This window comes from Ruditapes philippinarum, unplaced genomic scaffold, assembly GCF_026571515.1.
Source record: "Ruditapes philippinarum isolate M1 unplaced genomic scaffold, ASM2657151v2 ctg683_1_1_1_1, whole genome shotgun sequence".
NCBI lineage: Eukaryota > Metazoa > Mollusca > Bivalvia > Venerida > Veneridae > Ruditapes > Ruditapes philippinarum.
This window is the reverse complement of record NW_026861864.1, coordinates 164,657-185,232: the sequence shown is the minus strand read 5'-3', so window position 1 is coordinate 185,232 and position 20,576 is coordinate 164,657. Positions and strand designations below refer to the sequence as shown.

The following is a 20,576-nucleotide window of genomic DNA, read 5'->3' as shown; positions in this document are numbered from 1 at the left end:
GACCTCAAGTGCCACTCTGTGCGTTATTTCAGGCACAAAGGGGCACCTGAGTAGAACCACCGACATTGCATAAGCTTTTGCTATCTGGATAGCTTTCTCACATGAAAGTATCGAAATACGGTATATCAAACTTAGCACCAAGAAAATATTCAAACAGAGCATTTATATGACATTGTAGATGTCATTTTTAAAATGCAGATGCTCAAACTAGAAGACTGAATATGTAAATGTGGCTGAAATTTCCGATTGTCATTTTGAGCCTACTATCCTGTATTGTACAATTTTTAGACCTGTGAGAATGTATGTATTGTAAAAGTCGGAGACTGCTATACATATTTCCCATTTTAACTCTATTGATTGCATTTAATTAAATGTCTAGACATGACTTAACATGATTGGATGATTCTAGAAACTGGAGAAAAAATAGCTTTGATGTCAACAGGTTTTCAGCAGTGTTGTCATAGTTACCTAGTGCTGTGAGATTTTAAGTGGGCAGTAACGAAGTTATAGGTGTTCAAATTACCGGACAAAGTGAAGATATTAATGCATGTGATTGGTCATTCTAATAATTATGATTATGTTGAGTGGCGTATCAATAATGACTTAAAGCTGTATGCCTCCAGATGAACCAAAATATTTCAAGAAAATCAACTTGATAAAAAAAAGTACTGAGATTTTAATTAAAGTAAAAAGATTTAAGGTAAAAGTAATAATTTCCATTTTAAGTGCGATTTATGACTGATTTTGCAGTAAATTTTTACCATACTCTATTTTTGCATATTTTTACCTCTTTCGGGTAAATTACATGGGTTGTAAATGCTGTTTGCAATGTGAAAATTATTTTCTTTGTTTACTTAACAATACTTTACTTTCTAATACATCTTAAAAAATTTCATGAAAATAAGCATGAATCTGGAGGCATGCTGCTTTTACAATCTGTCATTCATTTAGTAATTGATTTACAAATTAATATATTACTGTCTCAAACTCAACCTCTTTAAAATTGCCATATAATATTATGTAAAGAGACATTGTTAGGAGCTTGCAAAATGAATTTTTGTATAGTGTGAATAATTCTGTGATGACTGCTCAAATAGAGAAATATAATTTTCTTCAAGAAACACAAATCAATTACACATCACTAAGTAATATCATCATTGTGCATAGTGAAATAGAAATAATACAACTTCAAAAAGTTAAAATGAAAGTCTGTTAACAAACAATTATTATAATCAAATGCCTTTAAATAATCACTTCTGAAACTTCCCTGCATGACCTGTTTTATAAATAAATTCCACATTTAAAATGATTTACAAAATAAACTATGTATAACCAAAGAAAAAACAACATTTCTACACACCTTGAAATACTGTTTTCTATTCCTTAACATTTTTTTCCATATTTAATGATATATATACAGCAAATATTCCTTGTACAGTACATGCAGTTACAGTATCATATATAGAAAATGATCTCTAATCACTATACCAGACAGATTTAATCTCATTGCACCTATTGACCTTTGTTAATTGGTCAGTCAACTGTCTGGTCAATATATTACCTGAGGCATAAAAACCAGTCTATACCATCATAGATAATTGGTCAAATCTAAAAATAGCACAATCATTTATTTATCAATGTGATTAACCCTTACAAGTGATTTTTTCCTTCTATCAGCAGGGGCTGTTTATATGTGTCTTTGTCTTCCAACACCCCACCCCCTGACCCCACCCAATTTCCCACTTCCAAGATCACACAATTTCCCCATCTACATCAATTTTTTTCCGCTTTTGCAATATAAGATGCAGTTTATTTTTTTACCCAAAACTTTAAAGGAACTCCACTGGGGTCCAAAGGCCTTAAAAGACAAAAAATTTGAATTTCACATTAGCTTGGACATTTAAAACAGAAAAATATGCATTTTTCACTATTAAAATCATTATTCAGGGAAAACAGAGTGAGCGAATGATCACAAGTTATTGGTCTAACCCTACATCAAAAGTAACATTAATTTAGAAAAATTATTTTCAGTCCAGCTATGTAAAAAAACCTCAATGGAGTGAGTCCCTTTAAACAAATTCTACCTGAATGAAAAAAAAAAGCCAGTTAACAAATTTTTTCCAAAATATAAATTTAAATTTTTAAATTAAAATGTTGGGTATTAGGGTTTTAAAAAATTAAAAAATTTAAAAATTTTAGGAGCCAGAATTTGTCTAAGCGTCTCAATTTACCGGGTCCCAGTCAAACCCCTTTCTTGTTACATAGGGCCCCACTTTATCTGAAGTACCCAAAATAATAACTGGGACCCCTTTTTTTTTTCATTATTCATTTTTTAGCATTTTTAAAATTAAAGGGCATGAAAAAGTATTGGGAAAAACTTTTGACCTATTTGCCCCATAATTTTTTTTTATTATTAATTCATTAAAAATTTAAGTGGCGGTGGGGCCGGTGTTTAAAACGGGGTCGATAAAATCAAAGGGATTCTGACGTTGGGTTAAAACCCCTGTCAGGGAAAAACCCCGTTTTTTCCCTGAGCAAGAAATTTTCATTCATTGTTTTAGACGGGTTTTGGTTCCGGGAACGGTTTTGGGAGAGTTTTTTCAAAAAGTTAAATAGCTTGAAACACAATAAAACTAAAAAAAAATTTTATATCCCAAATTTTATTATGCATGTTTATGTTTTAAATTTTAAATTATAAGGGCCCTGAAATCTTTAATCAAAGGATTTTAAACATAAAATTTAACTTTTGCCAATTTAAACACTTAACATATAGCATTTATACTAATACATTGTACATCATGTTACTTTTCCCATTAGATAATGCTGTAACAATGTATTTGATAGAGTTAGTGTTAGACCCATTGGGTTCTAGTTTGTAAATATGTTTTTGGTTGTTGTTTTTATTTAAAAAAAAGTATTTCAATTGTAATTGGTTTTCATGCAACATCAATCTGTTCATATTTACCACAGAGTGGTTTATTTATTTTAGTTGCTTGTTTCCCTGATCAAAGGGTTATATGTCTAAGAAAGGTTTTAAGGCGACTACTCTGAGTCACAATTATAACAAGGCTCCTCGTCCAAATGCTACCAGACAACTCAACTAAAGATCTGCATACAAAGCATAAGAAATTCCCATACTTAATTTGGAGGCATGGTGTCCGTCTACACCAGAAAACAGAAAATAAAACGTCAAGAGGTATAAAAGACATCTAAGAAAAACTGGGGGTTTTCTTTCGGTTAAATTTTTCTTTTTTTCCGAATTTGTTTTCAAAAAGCGTTTAATATTTTAGTCATAAAGTTCTAATTAATAAATATCAGCTGAATTTTTCTTTAATTATGTTCACATAAGGTTTGCCTGACTTTTACCAAGAATTTAAAGGCGCACACATTGCGTTTGAAAACCAATACATATAGATTATTATATGTGAAATAGTGAGACAGAAGAAAAAAGTGGAGATGGAATATTTGTTAAATATTATTGGGGAAATTTGGGGGGATCAATATATACGACTTCTTTGATAATCCTATTGCCAGACGGATACCAGCAAATTCATTTAGCTTATAGACAATCAATTTCTTCTATTGATTTCTAAAATAAATATGTGTATGTGTGTGTGTTTGTCATATGTCTCGACTGGACGAGGCGCCCTCGATTCCTTCCTTAAAATGGTTTCTTCAGCTTTTATTTTTTTGGTTGGGAAAACCAATTCAGTCTGTTTCAAAACTTTGAATGGAAAAGTCCATATATAACTGTTAGTTAAGCTTTTCTTCCCAAAACAGCACCCTGAGAGTTTTTATAGATCCAGTGACGTTCGTTTTCTAAAAATTAGAAACCATTGGGAAACAAAGTGTCCGCTTTACTAATTTACCATAGACCAGAAATTTATTAAGTTATGGAGGGTTTTTCCTTTTTTATTGGGACGACAAATTTTCATTTTAACCCTTAATCAATATAATAACCTTTAATTCTTTTGATTTGACTTTTTATTTTAAAAAAGGGAAAGGCTTATAAAATTTAGAGGGGTACGGGTAAATTTTAGATTTCATGAAACCTTTTTTGTAAAACATTTTGATTTTTAAAAAAGGCTTATCAGCCCTGGGGTCGATTTAAATTAATGGGGTTTGGGGTTGGGGTATAAAATTTTTATAGTTACAGAAAAGGGGCACTTATAAATTTGGGCTTTACAAAAAGGGGAAATTACGGGTTACCTTTTAAAACCCAATAGACTTTTTTGGGGACACTGCATTGGGGAAAATCAAAAACCAAACCTCATAAAAATTTTTTGGTCTTTCCCAAATTTTTAACTATACAAAATACCCAAACATAATCAAAATAAATAAAAAATTTAGCAAAAAATTTTTTTGGAATAAAAACAAAAACCCGGGGAAGGAGAGAAGAAAAGCTTTTAAAATTTTTAAAAAAATTTAATTAAACCCTCAATCCTTAAGGGTAAACTGGTGAAAAACAGTTAGGTTTAAAGGTAAAGGAACACTGATACTGTTAAGGTATGGTTGAAATCCCACCACAGGTTATAATTATGTTTTTTTTCAGCTTCTATTAATAGACTCTGCCACAACCTCTGGTTACAGGAAACAGTCGTCTGGCAAAATTTTAAGTATTTCTATTCTCTTAATCACCAAAACAATGGAGGTTCAATTGTCATGACTGGGAAAAACCAAACACTTTAGGTTTGGTTAGCTCAAGTATAAGTGTGATTATAGTATAAACTGAAGATGGTAAAAGCAGACAAAGCTATGTAAATGAATGGGAAAATATTAAGGCTATTATTTATGAATGTCTACAAGTTACACATCATAAACTTTGCAAATAAGTCTTCATGCAAATGAATTAATATAATGCATGAAATCACAAAAACTGATCATATTTTACTTAAATACATTGTAAAATATACGAGAAAATTTCAACCATTGAATTTTAAAAGTGTGATATTATGAAAACCACAAGGTCAAGGTCAAATCGTTGCTGCTGAAATTTTACTCCATCCCTAAACAAGTTATTCGAGACAATAAGAAAAACAACCTTCCTTCCTGGTCAGACAAAGGGGCAGATTTAACAAATCTGTAAGTACACAAGTAGACAAGTGTTGTGGGTTTTTTTTATCCCAATGTTACATATAAAGAACGGTAAACAAAAATCTCCCATATCTCAACAGGCAGACGACCCACTGCTTCATGTCTGAATATTTGTCTAACCGCAACCAATGTAAACACTGGTTGAGCAAACATCGGGGATATTGCTCAATCATTCATGTGGAGTAACCGTTACTTGCAAAACTAAATCAACTGTCTGAAAAAAACAACCTTTTTTCTTGTTTTTTTTGTTTTGTTCAATTATTGAAACATGAAGATCACCAAAAATATCCCATTGATCTTTAATCAATAGGCAATAGATTCAATCCAGGCATGTTTGTTTTCTTGTTTTCTGTGTTTACAAGCTATAAATGATCTATGAACACAAACTTTAGCTTAAAGAACACGGAGCACATTCTTTATTTTCTGCATGCATTTCCTATCCATCCAGTAAATAGTAACTTAAAAATACCTTTTTACAAATCACAAACTTTACAGTCAAAATCATTAATTACTTCAAACTTAATTCAAATCAATTCGATATTTTGTAGGACTGAATGATTAAAATGTGTGACAAATAGGTTTAGCAACACCTTGAGAAATTGACAGCTTAACAACACATATACGATGTGGGTACACATGTACTTGGAGGTAACTTAAATCTCTCAATTTAACTCTGCATATAAATCAGACAAATATAATGAGCAAAAAATCAACATTCTGAATACATTTGGAAAACAAATGTACCGTAAAATTCCTAATAAACGCCCCTCCCCTAATAAAGGCCCCCCCTAGGCCTTTTGATAAGAAAAACAATCTACTCATCAGTGCTGAACTCATGAGTAAATGCATAAATTATTCAAATCATTCAGAATCCATTTTATTTATAGTATGAACTTTAAAATCTTAACACTTTTTAATGTTATTACCAACACTTGCTAACACTAAATGTATTTACAATGATTTTTTGATTTAGGAAAAACTGTGTTGTAATAATAGCCCCCCTTTTGGAAAATGTTAAGCCCCCGGGGGCGTTTAATAGGAATTTTACGGTATTCTTTATAGGTTAAAACCCTTTATACTGTACCCTTAAGGTCTGGTCGGACAGGACTCTGGATGAATCATCATCATTTTATAAGTAAGGCCATCCTTAAAAAAATGTTCGTTTGCAGTAACGCGACCGACTCACAAAATTTGCCCCTACTCAAATTTTTTTTTCATGGTCAGGATAAAAAAATTATTTTTTTTTGAATCAGAAAATTATGCCTTGTGCTTTGTTTTTGTTCTTTTAAAGGTTAATAGAAGAAATAAAATGTAGGTCTTATTAAATTAGAATAGAATTCAGTTATCAATTTATTAATTGTTACCAGATAAAAAAAGCATATATTGTCCAGCATTTTGAAATTCCATGTTTATTTGGAAGTACAGTTCAATAAAAAAAAAAAAAAAAAATCGACCTACCTACCCATCTTGAAAATTCTAGGTGGGGTAACTGCAAACAAACATTTTTTTAAGGATGGCCTAATATTTCAGAGATTTCCTGACTGAATAGCACAGTGCATGCAGAACATGATCTGATGGCATGGATGTGCAGGCAGTACATGGTCTGCATTAGGTACATGGGTAGATTCATTCAATGCCAGCAGACTTTAACAGTTAAACTACAAAATTTCAGATATCATAACAATTTTACAAAATCTAATCAAGACCTTCAGCAGATACATGCTATGACCTGAAGTTATAGCCAATAACTATTTTAGTAACAAAACCCATGGGCTACAAAAACCAATATTTTAATATTCTGATCCATGGGTTATCTGTCTGATCCATGGGTTATCTTTTTAATCCATGGGTTATCTGTGGCTATCTTATTAATCCACCCCATGGACTTGTCTTTACCACAACCTAAACATCCCATATCCATCTATCCATCTTCTGTTATTATTCCCACCCTTATTTTCCCTCCAACATCACCCAAAATCCCCACACCCTCCTTACCATCAGTTCCAATGATTTCAGTAAAGAACTTGGCTGATAATGAAGTCAAAACCTACATCAGATGAACCTAAGAGAAACTCAAGAACTCTTCAAAAGTGGGTTTTTCCCAAAGTGAATAATCAAGCTTAGATGGGAAAAACCCACATTTGCCAGGTTCCGGATAACATCTATATAATTATACTTAACATTTATTTTCAGTTTTTCTAATTAATCAACATAATGTATACTGATTGGGCTAATCTGACCCAGTTAGTATGTTTGTTTTTGCATTTCCAGTAAAATACCAGGTTACAATGTACATGTCACAACAGTTTTATCTTTCGAAGCTTAGTGATTTCTTGGCTTTACTGGGGCCACTTTTACAGTTGGCTTTGATAGACAATTATACAGGTCAACATTGCAAACAAGGGCCACTAACAGGAAAAGTGTAAACATGGCTTTTCTGATCTATGGCTTAACAGGACAAAGCTTACTTTTCTGATCCATGGTTTACTGGGACGAAGCTTATTTTTTCACCGATGTATGGCTTACGGGGATAATGCTTACTTTATTGATCTATGACTTATTGAGTCAAAGCTTACTTTTCTGATCTATGGTTTATCGGGACAAAGCTTACATTACTGATGTATGGTTTATCGGGACAAAGCTTACTATTCTGATCTATGGTTTATCGGGACATAGCTTACTATTCTGATCTATGGTTTATCGGGACAAAGCTTACTATTCTGATCTATGGTTTATCGGGACATAGCTTACTATTCTGATCTATGGTTTATCGGGACAAAGCTTACTTTTCTGATCTATGGTTTATCGGGACAAAGCTTACTTTTCTGTTCTATGGCTTATCGGGACAAAGCTTACTTTTCTGATCTATGGTTTATCGGGACAAAGCTTACTTTTCTGATCTATGGTTTATTGGGACGAAAGCTTACTTTTCTGATCTATGGTTGATCGGGACAAAGCTTACTTTTCTGATCTATGGTTTATCGGGACAAAGCTTACTTTTCTGATCTATGGTTTATCGGGACAAAGCTTACTTTTCTGATCTATGGCTTATCGGAACATAGCTTATTGTATTGTTCTAATATTTTGACTTATCGGGACAAAGCTCATTTTTCTGATCTATTACTCATTATTTCAAGGTATAATTATGTGGTAAAATTATGAGTTGGTTCTTGAAATAAAGGACAATGATGTCATAATGATACTTTGTCAAGATATATTGATGTATTGCGGTGGCTAGTATTATGCTGCTTCAGGTATGATAGCCACTTACAGACGCTGCCGGCTATCTTCTCCACTAAGTTGCTGTCTGTCTCAAGATGCCGCAAAGCATCAATTCTGTCTTGACAGAGACTTGGATATTGGTGATATTACTCTTCAAAGTGTCTAGACTTTTAATAGTAGAATGTTAGCTTTTAAAAAATTCAAAGACATTTTATGGTAAAATGTTAGCTTTAAGTAATTCAAGTGGACGCCAAATAAGCTCTCCTTAGCAAGTAAACATGCTTGTCTGGGTTGTTATGTATAAGATATTGTGGTTCCAGGCTGTATTTAGTCATTGACTGACAATCCATAAATCACAATGCAATAATACAAAAAATATCTGACAAAAAAACAAGGTAGTTCAAGAACGAGCTCATAAATGAAGGAAGGTAAACTCAGATTGAAATGAAGCCACATCTTTATTGATGAGAAGGTGTCAAAAATGAAACCTTTGCAAGTAAAATGTGCAGTGCCTGATAAAATCAGAATCTCAAAAAATGCCAAGGTTTTAAGTCATGAATGGTTTTCTTATTGAGAAACTCATGACCATTACCTACTTGCAAACATATGCTGCCATATAATGCCAGTCTGCACATCCACACAATCTTACATGACTCGGACTTTGTTCACTATTTCATGTAATGCACACACCAATGTTGAGTAGGAAAGCACTATCATAGCTCTTCATCTCTAGTAAACCTCAAAATGATTACATTGTTCTTTATAAATAAATAATGTTTACAATGTCTCATTAATAATATCCAACCAACTATAAATAGTTTCATGTGAAGTCTCAACATTTCTGGCCTTGAGGTATACACACACATTGCTAGCCAGTAAAGTCACTGAGTTCAACAACTGTCACTTAAACATAAGACTGTAGAATACATAAATTATCTCTACTTTGAGAGCAAAAGGTCACCAGAAAATGCATGCCCGCATTCTTTGATGTACATTACACTCTTTCTAAATCACTGGCTACATAAAGGTAAGGCACAATTCATATGTAACACCATTAACTCATACATTATCCAGCCAAATTTTAACATTTTCCTAGCTTAAAAATGTTGGTTAAAGAATCACAATATAAAAACAGCTTAAACAACTCTTTTTTACTTTCTGGCATGTTGTTTTATGCACTAGCTTAGAACTTTGTTCATTGTTATTTTCTCACAGGATTTCAAGGCTAAATTTACAGAGAAGTCAAAATTGAAGTTTGAAAGAAATTGCACCAGTAGTTTTTGAGGAGTAGTCTGGACAAGTTTTGTGACAGACAGACAGACAGATGAATGAGGAACAAGTGATCCCTGTATGTAGCCACTTTCTGTAACAGGCAACACAAAAAACAGATTTTAGTACAGTTAGTCTCTATAAGAATAATACCTTTAATAGATTGAAACCGCACCTATCATATACCAAACTTTATTCCATTAAAACTTTCAAAGTAAATTAAAATTACAATGTACAATTTAACTTGAGAATCTGAAAATTCACATGCAAGCATGTCTAATTAAATGCAATATGACATATAAACCCACCTGGGTCGAAGATTCCGTATTCTAATATGATAGCTTATGTCAAAGTGTCCTCATGTTTACCTGAACAAGCTTTGTCTATGAAATAGAATACTAACAAATCAACTCTTTTAAACAAATTGTACAGAATTACTTATTAAGCTCTAATAAATTTTTAAGGGGGCTTTAAAACTTCAAAGATTCAAAGGACTGGCCTAGAAAATGGATACTTGAAATAAGAAAATTCCAAGGTGATGACGAAATGACTTGCATTTTATTATCTCAGCTGTGTAAATAGAAACTATGCAGCAGACATTTCAATAAAAAAAGACAGTTACGTCATAGAAAATCAACTTATCTTTCCTAAGTTTACTTAAATAACTGTTTACAGTTTGATAAATGTGGGATGGCAATTATCAAATGGAGATCGCGGATCAAATTTCAAGTGCACAAGCAGTGCATACAGTTATTTTTAGAATGTTGGAAAATAGCAAAATAATGCATTTATTATGTCCCTTGGTGTCTGTCTAATTTAACGTTCAAAATTTCATATTCAAATAACCTTGAAAAATCTTCGAAATTATTTATATATACAGACTGCAAAAATTACGAGGCCTGTGTTTATTATCGGTAATCTTTTGCTTATTATAATTGCGACTGTCAGAACGCAGACAATTTAATCCGGATTTAATAAAATGACCCAGACACGGTGACATAATGATTCGTAACCTCTACTATATGCTACTTATCCCATACACATTACACCTGATTAATAAACATGCACCTTTCATCTATTCGAAAACTTTGAGGTATTTAAACATGTTCTTAAACCACAGTTATAACGCTTACCTTGTTCATTCACACGAGAAAATTAAACGTTTGTAATCCAGACAAAAAGAAAAGCAACGGTGAAATTATACAGAAAGTACTATTTGCACAAAACATCATATAAAGCGATGTATGAATAAGTTAAAACACACACTCACACAACAGTGTCAGTATTACTACAACGCATAGTGTGTGTGTGTGTATGTGTGTATTGGTAAAATACACACCACACAGTTAGCAGACAATACACTACCCTAGTGTGCACAATTGCAACTTACATGCCAAACCGTATATAACCACCACCAATATACCACTAATATATCACCCAGTATTAAACAACGTATAGACGTAGACTGTTCATAAACCGTCGGTTAAATTTATAAACTTTAATCCACTAAACTTAATGTTCGTATTAATTAAGCTCAATTTAACTGACCACCTTGTACTGAAGATACCACAACATGCTTATAATCTACACCTTACAGGTATGTCTAGTGTCTCGTCAAATGCATAAGGTTTATGTGCAAAACATGCGAAAATTTCATGTAGGCCCTTTTCATATGATAATAAGTATCAGCTAGTTAAAACCCTTTAAGCAGATGCAAAGCATTGATGGCATGTCTGTATTCTCCAAGCATAACAGATTAACCGATATTCCATCCATTACTTCGACTATGAATTATAAATACGGTGATATGAAATGATGCAAAATTCATTAATAAATATATATTTATAAGGAGTTTCCGTTTGAAAACTGTATTGAAAATATTGCTCTGACATGTACAGAAGTAATCAGTTTAAACAACTAGTACTGGTAAATTGCTGACAGCCTACCCAGGAATAATGTGGAGGCTGAAGCTCTGGTGAATTCAATGTGGCATACTGCTGTAATCCACAGGGTAAACTACCTACACCATTACCACCACACCTCCTACCTGTTCCCTTGATGTATGGTCAGTTTCATGGTTTTATTTTAATAGCCAGGTATATACAACCTCCAGTGGACAGTCAGCACCTTGTAGGTTATTAATCAAGTGACTGTCCACACATGGCAGGATATCAACATGTATATTTGATAAGTCCGAAGTAAAGCCTCCACTTTTCCCTGGGAGTGGGGCAGCAAGCTTGCAAATAACTGGTGTCTACCATCAACTATCTTGTTTAAACCAGTTGACTGGGAGCATGAAAAACACAATGGGAAAAAGACACTGAGCTCCCACTCTTTGACATCTTTAAATTTCCAAGGACTTTTCTAGAACCTTTCGGCAATATATCCTGAAGGGCATGTTTAAAACTACAATTGAATAGCATCATTCAATTAAATAAATATAGCTCATGCTGTCAGTCTACCGTGAAATGAAACGAGCAACCATGCAGTGGAATGAGCAAATATGCAGTGAAACAAGCCACTGAACAGTGCAACAACCTCTGTGCCATGGAAGGAGCCACCATCCTATAAAACATGCCACCAAGCAGTGAAATAAGCCACCATGCAGTGAAATGAGCCAGAATGAGGTGAAATGAGGTATGGGCATCCATGCAGTGAAATGAGGCACTGTGCGATGAAGCACACCAAAAGATTTCTTAAGACAGCCATCAGGAAGGCATGCAATAACTGAATGCTGGAGATTAAAGAGCAGAGGTTAACTGAGTGGTAGGAGTAATTCAAACAGGTATCAGAATTGATCTACAAGTAATACTCTATATTTTTCTGTCACCGAGAGTCATGGCTAATTTGGCTCCTACATGAAGAGTTGCTGTAACCTTGCAGCCTGCCTTGCATTCTCATTCTTGATCATCTTTTCTACTGACAACCATTGCTATACATATGTTATACTGTTCCATTGATGACCATAGCTTAATCTTTTATATGTTCTATCAACAACCATGGCCTACCTTATAATCTGTTCTATTGACAACCATGGATTAACCTATCATCTTATAGACTAACCTATCATCTGTTCTATTGATAACCAACATGGCTCAATCTATCATCTATTTGTGCAATTGACAACAATGGCTTCCAATTGACAACAATGGCTTCCAATTGACAATAATGGCTTCCAATTGACAAAAATGGCTTCCAATTGACAGCAATGGCTTCCAATTGACAACAATGGCTTCAGCTATCATCTGTTCTATTGACGACCATGGCTTTACCACTAATCTATGATGTGACTGCCTACTACTCTGATGACCAACATCTCAGAATTGCAATATGAAATGTAGCTTTTTCAAACCCATGCTGCTAACAGACACATTAGAAAACACCAAATTTGTGGTCAAACTAGTCTTGCACTATTCCTGCAGTAGCGGCTACATATCTTTATAAATCATTCTTATTTTCAATTTAAAGTTACTCCTGATGTTCGTTAGTCATAACTTGACCATGTAAGGGGCATGAACTTACATACACATGTATATGTTATTGTACATCATGCAAATATAACTTGATGTGTCCTTCATATGTTATTATGTTTGACATCATTAACAAGAGTCGATTTCTATACTGAACTTTGAGAGAGGGCAGGCAAAGGGTCATCTGGGAAGAATTCTCATTGACATGTCCTGCATAAATTTCCAATGTTTTTCTGCATGCAGACCTCCCTAAAATGGAGTATTTGCTGTATCTTGGATTTTAACATGTATATATATATATAGTGCAAATGTGCCTTTGAGACCTTTTTGTATTGATGGTTATTTTGTTTCCTATGTGCTATATGGTTTGCAATACCAAAATTTTGTGTACACTCTAGATAATATAAAGATTGCACTTGCTCTTCAATAAAATTATTTATTTTCTGATTACCTAGTGTAAGATGTCAACATTAATAACATATAAAAGGATGTGTCATGCTAAGATGACCATATATTGGCAAAAAATACAATAACATACAATAATGTATGTGACAGACTAATCCTTGCTATAATGGTATTGTAGGAATTGCACACCTCCACGTAGCCTGGGTTCCAGTCTGTCGATTTTTTTATGTGCTTCTGTTCGGCAAATCTACAGCCTGGGGAAATACAATTTTCGATCGAAGCGCCACCTAGTATACACCCCGAAAATTACGGGTGTTATAAAAGAACGATAAACAAACTAGTTTCTAAAAATAGAAACGGAATTTCCACGAAGTGATCCGAAGCTCAACGAACAGTTACGGAGCCTCGCTTTCAAAACACCATTTCCGATTAAAAACTAACACTCGTTGACAAAGGCTATTGCATAATGAGTGAATTTGATTAATAGGTGTGATTTGTTAAAGTAGATAAAGTGTGTGAGCATCAGATAATTTTGCTGGACTCAATTTATAATGGTAAATGGCGTCAAATTTTCAACATTTATTATCTCCGCCTCAATTTCGATTTAGTCATGTAATTTGTTGGTCACGTGCTAATCGGTCTATTAATAGGATTATCATTAGTCAATAATTACATGGGAAATCCCGCAGGTTTCCCCAGGCGTTGATACTATCAAAACCAGAGATGTTGTGTTATCTATGACGATCGAGTATGATATAGCGCGTAAGTTATGAATAAGCAAAAAAAATATCAATGCCTGAATCCCAGGCTAACCTCCACCGCTCCAGGTATACCTATTGACAATATGCAAATCTGCATACTGAGACATTTACATATACCATGTGCCAGCCATTAGGCAAATGTGGCAAACAATGGACCACAATGGACATCAAACAATCGCAAGGATTTTGCGTTTAGTTGAGCTAAAATAAAGTGGTGAATATGCTAAACTTAATTGATGTTTAGGTGAGCTAAAATAAAGTGGTGAATATGCTGAAGTAAGCATTTGCTTTAAACTTACTTGATGTTTAGGTGAGCTCAAATAAAGTGGTGAATATGCTGAAGTAAGCATTTGTTTTAAACTTAATTGATGTAATAACAGTTGCTGACTTTTCAAAATTATTTGAAATCAATAAACATTATATTTCAAACTCAACAAATGAAAATCTATATGGAGGGAAATAAGATTTGCTTCATAAATTAAATGTTATTGTGCAATTAAGTTCTCTGAACATTTGCAGCATAAGTGATATTTGCTTTTACCAACATGCTGCACGCTGGGACAAACCTGCACACAAGTGCAATCTGACCAAATTCTTATTTTGTCTGCCGTTTAATTTTAGTGTTTTGTTACAAAAATTCCCCTAATCAACGAAAGACAGTTCAAAACTCCAAACAAACCACAACTGCAAATACAGTAGAGGATTTCAACAGTTAACATAAACCTTACAATGCTGTTAAAAAGATCATATTGACATGTGCCAGTCTTAAGGTTTAAAGTTGTCTCAACATTGAGCCTTAAAGTTAAGTACATTCATACAACTAGAACAGTTTTGCAAACTTTAATTGCTATTTAAAAATGATCTTTAACTAAAAACCAGTATGAAATTAGAACCTCATAAAATATCAAGAAAACTGCACACCAGTTTAGTTTTATTCATTTCTAAAGTATCCTTTTCACAGAATTTGAACAAGAAAAGCTAAAACACTGGCTGTCATAATGACGAGATTGCGTGATCCAGTATAGATAAAAATGATCTAAAAGATTGCTAGTCCCTTATTGGGTTTCTCTGCTAAACAATGCATACAATTATCTGTACCAGACAGGATTATTATCACACAATGACAAATTTTATACACCAGGACAAAAATCACAAAAAAAGGTTGTTCTCAGGTTAGGATTTCTATGTTTGCAGACTTTATAAAAGGGTTTATTCAAAACAAAGAAAATGTGAATACTTTCATGCACATTAAAGTACTTAAAGGCCTTAACTTAATTTGCTTTACAGACATAACCCAAACACATGTTACATTCTAAATGAATTAAAAATGTGTGCATTCAGTCCTCACTGGCGGTTTGTTAAATCTCAGGTCATTTGGTTTAAATAAAGGTGATTGAACCCCTTATCACTTCTATAATGGTTCATCAATGTCATTGCTGAGATTCAAACCCGCAATTGACATTAAATGTATACAAACCCACAACTGACATCAAATGTTTAAAAACCCACAATTGACATCAAATGTATACAAACCCACAATTGACATCAAATGTTTAAAAACCCACAACTGAAAAACCCGCAATTGACATCAAATGTATACAAACCCATAACTGTATGCAAACACAAGAAGTATGGCTTTATAGTTAACTGCTGGAAATGAGCCTAATTCAGATTTTTGTTTTCGGGATTTCCGGGACAAAAATCTACAGCGGGACAATTCTGTGATATTCACTAAATTTCCGGGATATTCCAATACATCCATAATATTTATAATGTGTTTGGTGTAAGCCTTTGGACACTCATTCATCATTGGACTACTAATTGGCCCAAACAAAATTTTAGATAGTAGATATTAATACTCCTTCGTGGCTGAAAGGTAACATTTTACAACAAGGGAAACTCATTTTGGTCCTATTGACAAAAGTTTTGATTTAATGGAGTTTTCCTTAGATAAACTACTTTCTGCAGAATGAAAAGTATCTCCAAATTGATGATAAATAATGCCAAACACACTCAACCAAACTTTATTGTTAGTTGTGTAGATGATGCCAAATTATCACTTTGTTTGACCTTTATTTAGAATATTTATACTGACCTGTGCATTATATAGTCAATGAGTGTGAGGGATATTTGTGATATTTAACAGTATCCTTTGGAATAAGTGGGTTTATGGATGACAGCATTATTGATATAACCAAGCATCTCCAATTAAGAACTGGTGTGTCCATCATTTATGATGATCATTAGTTGTTAATCATGAGGAAGGCATTGTGATAGTTTGAAAGCATCTAATAATTACAGCCAAACCCTTTTTAAAGCTGCACGCCTCCAGACGAGCCAAAATATTTCAAGAAAATCAAACTTAAGAAAAATGTACGCATTTTTTTAAGAAAAGTTAAAAGATACAAGATAAAATTAATATTTTACATGTTATGTGCGATTAATGACTGTTTATTTGCAGTATTATCACCATATTTCTACTGCGTGACTAATGTAGTAAGGGCTATTTTTGCATATTTTGACTTCGTTTTGGTTATTAGGTGCCCCTTTGCAACGTGTTAATAACTTTCTTTGTCCACTTCACAATATTTTCAAAATAAGATAAATCTGGAGGCGTGCTGCTGTAATGTTAACAAACATAGAAGTTTTAAAAAAATTTCAATGAAATATTATTATCAAAAAGATAAAAAGAAACATTTGAGGGTATTTTCAGTTCAGTAATAACATAAATTATTTCGTCTTTGCCTTCAAAACATCGAACATTATGCTGTTTTGTGAAATAGATATCATTCAATTACCATCATTTTGGTTTTGATAAAACAAAACCTGGTTATGAAACAAAGAATTTTCTACATTCTTTTTGTCCAAATTTGTCAAAATCTTTAATTAAAGGCAAATAATAAACATTAATTAGCGATACAACTCAGTGGCTGTTCTTTTCAAGTTTTGAGATTACATTCTTTGCTTTCCAGAATGAGACTGCACGTGGCACAAAGCATTGACTGCAGTTTAGCACCTTGCAAAGAATTTCAGTGATATGGGTAACTAATTTAAAACAAGATCAACAAGGAAGGGCGGCCCTAAATGAAGCCAGCAACACAGGACCACCGGCAAGGAGCCCAGCAGGACAGCAAACAAATGACAGGGCACAAGGCAAAGCACTTTTTTCCCACAGTTAAGGTCATAAAGGCATATGGCGTATCAGCTTTACTGGTGGAGGCAAACCTCACATCCCTTTTTGTGCATAACTTAAGGCACAAAAGGGTACATAAGTAGAACCACCGATGTTCCGTAATGCTAACTAGATAGTTTCCTCACATGAAAAAACTGAAGTCCCTTTCAGGATTTGTACCCACAGCAGTGAGGGCCAAGTGGTTTGAAGTCAACGAACTTAACCACTCAGTCACAGATAAACTATAGTGCTTCACTTTCACAAGGAACTGATAACTTCTGTAAATTCCAGGGCAGAGGTACAGTGCAAGTGACTGTACTTAGGATTTCATGATCAGCGTTGTCCCAGAATTGAACCCGGGTTGTCTGATTCACAGTCCAATGCTCTACCTATTGAGCTAAAGGGCTAAAGTCATAGATTAGTCTCATGAGGACATTTTCTTTTTTCAATTCATTGTACATGTCCCTTATTATCACTATCACAGTATGCATGGTGCCATAAAATTTCGGCACCTGTGCCCTTTCAGATAGATACAACTTACAGTATGTATACTTATGAAAAACGACCTAACATTTATCATCCACACAGCTAGCAGACTAAACAAAACACACAAAAAAACCATATATTTTGAGAGTCCTATTGTTGTTGTTATATGTGATATTTTAAAAGTTACATACACAGACAGCTTGCTGGTATTAAGAACTGTGACTTGAGAACAGCCTGCTCCCACATAAATTACTCACTATATTGATTCCTTACACTGTTATCAAGACACTATTAGACAGGATTTGCATCAAATGAAATCCCTGTAGTTATAAATGTCTAGACGTTATTACAAGTAAACACTTAGAACGTAGAAAACTCAGCTCTCTCTCTTTCTCTCCCTCTTTCTGTATTAACATATGCATGCAAAATGCATTCCATGCTGCATTGTTTTTTGGGTTTTTTTTTCTCTATCAAATTCTCAAACTGCAGTTGTCATCTTAAATACTTATTCTCAATTTGTAAAATGGACTTCCATTGCCGTCCACTGATGATGTCACAGATTTCGATACTTAAATGTAACAATTCTACAAGGGGGCTTAATACAAGCTTGCTATTCTTATAATTACTGCTATTGTTCCACAAAGTAATTAAAAAATTTGTAAATTCCAACAATTCGCATCAAATGCCCAGGAGCATAAGTTCAAATGTGAAGGTCAAATCTATATTCCCCACCCTATAGTGTCGGGGCATAAACAACAGATGTAAGTAGGACAAGAGGCTTGACTATTCTCAGTGCTTGATACTAAAACAATAGCCGTTTGAAAATGTCTATATTATATAATTGAGTCCTGGATATTGACAAAAGAACTTTGTATGTTCCCAAAGGGAGATAATGACCTCAAATTTAGATCCACAAGACATGTTTTAAGTTTCAAGGTAATACTAAATATAGTTTTGAAAATTGATGTTGTACCAAGAATTATCTAAGTTCAAAAAGGGCCATAACTCTGTTAACTCTGTCGAAGTCCTTGCTAGGATTATAGACCTTTGATTAAAAGTGTGAAGTTACAAGCACATAATTTTAGCAGTTTATGAGAAATTATGTTGTACAAGAAGTTGTGATCCCAAAAGCGCTCAACTTAAGTAAAAAGTTGTGCTCAGGTGAGCGAAAAATTAATATTTAGTCTCAGTTGTGCTCAGGTGAGCGAAAAATTAATATTTAGTCTCAATGACCTTGACCTTAATAACTTAAATTTGGTCTGAGATCTTCAGTATTGAACATTTTCCCCCAAAAAACTGTCATATTTCAAACTTAATCTTTTATGATGACATCCTTTATAGGATTTCAGTGCAATTTATTCATCTGTGACAGTATAAAAAATCTATAAATAAATTTATATACATGGTAAGGGGACATCATTGTGATACTAAATTCATATTAAAAACAGTTACTGTAAAGAAAGACCTCCCTAGATTACCATAAACACAATGCTGTTGACTAAATCATAAAGAGTACTTATATCTACAGGAAACCAGGACATCAACATGTATTCCCCAGACTGAAAAGAAACATGGTCTTGCTCTCGAAACATTCTCATTTTTCAAAAATAATCTTAGAAAATACAAACTTTCTGAACAACAAGAGCTGTCGGTAGGACAGCAACGCTCGACTATTCTTAGTGCTTGATAGTAAAAAAAATGCTTGATACAGTTACCTCCTCCTGTTTACTGGTTGGGGTCATGATGGTGAACAAGTGTGCAAAGTTTCAAAGCCATATGTCAATGGACTTTGAAAATATTTGAACTATTACAAAAACTTTAACGTAAATTCTAAGTCGAAAAAGGGGCTTAATTCTGTCAAAATGCTTGATAGAGTTACCTCCTACTGTCTACAGGTTGGGGTCATGATGTTGAACAAGTGTGCAAAGTTTCAAAACCATATGTCAATGGACTTTGAAAATATTTGAACTATTACAAAAACTTTAACGTAAATTCTAAGTCGAAAAAGGGGCATAATTCTGTCAAAATGCTTGATAGAGTTACCTCCTCCTGTCTACAGGTTGGGGTCATGATGGTGAACAAGTGTGCAAAGTTTCAAAGCCATATGTCAATGGACTTTGAAAATATTTGAACTATTACAAAAACTTTAACGTAAATTCTAAGTCGAAAAAAGGGGCATAATTCTGTCAAAATGCTTGATAGAGTTACCTCCTCCTGTCTACAGGTTGGGGTCATGATGGTGAACAAGTGTGCAAAGTTTCAAAGCCATATGTCAATGGACTTTGAAAATATTTGAACTATTACAAAAACTTTAACGTAAATTCTAAGTCGAAAAAGGGGCATAATTCTGTCAAAATGCTTGATAGAGTTACCTCCTCCTGTCTACAGGTTGGGGTCATGATGGTGAACAAGTGTGCAAAGTTTCAAAGCCATATGTCAATGGACTTTGAAAATATTTGAACTATTACAAAAACTTTAACGTAAATTCTAAGTCGAAAAAAGGGGCATAATTCTGTCAAAATGCTTGATAGAGTTACCTCCTCCTGTCTACAGGTTGGGGTCATGATGGTGAACAAGTGTGCAAAGTTTCAAAGCCATATGTCAATGGACTTTGAAAATATTTGAACTATTACAAAAACTTTAACATAAGTGGTTACGCCGACGCCGACGCTCAGGTGACTGCAATAGCTCTACTTA

General features: G+C 33.7%; 1 protein-coding gene across 4 annotated transcripts in view; it reads right to left on the bottom strand.

The window, feature by feature from the left end:
• Positions 1–20,576, bottom strand: part of LOC132717164 (uncharacterized) — a 124,437-nt gene that overhangs the window by 58,493 nt on the left and 45,368 nt on the right. The window contains exon 1 of one of the 4 annotated variants that reach the window (XM_060700574.1): positions 10,719–10,941. The exons of 2 other annotated variants lie outside the window; for them this stretch is intronic. The gene's annotated coding sequence lies outside the window, so the exon portion shown is untranslated. Of the gene's footprint in view, positions 1–10,718; positions 10,942–20,576 lie in introns of those variants that run through there. One more of the 4 variants, XM_060700575.1, reaches the window with a different exon arrangement.